We start from the raw sequence: 2300 nt of genomic DNA, 5'->3' as shown, positions 1-2300 counted from the left end.
ATGTTTTTTACAAACTAGTTATATATAAAAAATATATTTAGGATTCACCTTAAATATTTTGAAGGTCATATCTTAATATGTTTGGCAAATATATATATATATATATATATATATATATATATATATATATATATATATATATATATATATATATATATATATTTGTCAAACATATTAAGATATGACCTTCAAAATATTTAAGGTGAATCCTAAATATATTTTTTATATATAACTAGTTTGTAAAAAACATTAAATTTAAGTGGGTTAAGTATATAAACTATAGACAATAGAAGATAATTATATTTTATGGCATGAAGGAGTCGCAGTGACTCAAATAAGAAAACGGTGTAAAGGTTTTTCATTGTAAATAAATGTTTTCTCTTGCACACTTTCCCGCTTTAAGCTTGTTGAGACATGGTTTAGACCAACTTATTCAATGTATAAGTTGATTTTAGTAAAAATAAAATAAAAATTAAGGATTAATGGATTTTGGTTCAGTTCTTTCACCACAATTTGTATACATGTTTCACCATTTTTTTAGTTGAACCAACCAAGGTAAACCCGGTTTTCTATTGAAACAGACTGGTTGAACTCGGTTGGGATACCACGTTGTTTTCTATTTTAAATTTGTCACTGTTGAAAAACGAATACATTAAACACTTCGAAATGGATATTTCGGACATAAGGAGATTTATTTGGAAAAACATGGAAAATAACCAAAAAAAGAACTCAAAAATTTAAAAATTAAATCCGAAATGACATTCGAGAGTTAGTTTATTCAATTTCCCTATTCTCCTTAATAAATGAAGGTTTTTTGCCACTTGTCAATCTCTCATTAGTTTTGACACTTGTCATTTTATGGTAATTTTGAAATAAATATTATCTATTTGTCAATTTTTGGTTTGTTTTAATTTTTAATTAAAGTAATATATTTATATATGTAAAGTAATAAATACCATATATATAATATTAAATTGTAATAAATACGTTTCTTTATTTCTTATTTTAAAGTTGTACATTAAAAATTATTTTATTTTTATACTTTAAGTTTAATTATTTTTTAAATCAACCCGTATAATATACGGATCTCACATCTAGTAAATATCAATTAAGACATGAAAGGGAGATTTAAAAAACTTGTCCATGGTATATTTATATGATAACGCTTAGGACATAACGTCCCTTTTATTATATATTACATGCCATTACAAATTTACAACACAAGTAGTGTATCAAACATTCAAAGCTACAACCATTCATGATCATGGGCATTAAAGTGATTATGCCTTCTTGAACATGACCTTAAGAGGCACGTTATTTAAAACAAGGATTCTACGTCCATTTTTAGCAATCGTAGAGCCAATATCAGCACAATATGGCCTGCAATCATTGCACACCGTGGGGCAGTAAACCAGCTTGTAAGCGTTCTCATACTTCTCGATCTTGAACCAGTTCCTTATAGTTTCCCTGCCTGGCTGTCCTAGGATCGCATGGCTTGACACGATCCGTAACCCAATATCAAGATCGTCCTCGACCCGCCAAACTGCAGTATCAATACAAGTAGTCGCCTTACCGGAGAACTTAACGTTAAGATCAGTGGATTGGCGGATGATGCCGTCTTTGCTGGTGTTTGCAGGTGCAAAATTCAAGGGTAACCCTTTGCTCACTTCGTTGTTTTCTTGCGCTACATCATTGGGGCACGGCTGATCTCTTCCGGTGGCTAGGGTTACACCGCCTCCTCTGCCACGGATAGCTGGCAAGATGTAGTAGCTGGTGCCAGCTAAGAGGAAGTTCCGGTGAGTGTCGCGGACGGGAACCTGCAGGGCTTGGCCTGAGAGAAGTGACAGTGTGTACATGATAATGAAGATAAACAACGGTTTCTTCATTTTTTTATTTATTGATTTTGATGGGTTTTGGTGGTGATATCTATGACACGGGAGAGATGTATTTATATTCAGATGGCACGAAAAGATAATTATGAATGATATGATGTTAATGTTATGCGTCGGTATTTCTTGAGTTCGTACCCATGTATGTCGTATATCACAAGCCATTGCTAAATGTAGAATAGTTTGTTATAGACAGATAATGTTTTTTTTTTTTTTGGATAAAATGAATGATTTAAAAAGATTCAAATGAATATAGAGTGCTTCGTTGCGTTATAATTTCATAATTAACGGATTTAATATGGACGGATTTGTGGGTGTCGAGTTTAGAATATAAAACTACATGGATCACTATTTAAATTAAACCAATATAAAATGAAAAAATCAAACAATACTAATTGTGGGTTCGGATCG

At 31.3% G+C, this 2300-nt stretch overlaps 1 pseudogene; it reads right to left on the bottom strand.

Moving 5' to 3' along the window:
- Positions 1-1208: 1208 nt before the first annotated feature.
- LOC145029330 (kunitz trypsin inhibitor 5 pseudogene) lies at positions 1209-1905 on the bottom strand (annotated as a pseudogene).
- Between the last annotated feature and the right edge of the window lie 395 nt (positions 1906-2300).

Source organism: Lactuca saligna, chromosome 2 (assembly GCF_052625555.1).
Source record: "Lactuca saligna cultivar CGN05327 chromosome 2, ASM5262555v1, whole genome shotgun sequence".
In the NCBI taxonomy this organism is placed as follows: Eukaryota; Viridiplantae; Streptophyta; class Magnoliopsida; order Asterales; family Asteraceae; genus Lactuca; species Lactuca saligna.
This window is presented reverse-complemented; position numbering and strand designations above follow the sequence as displayed.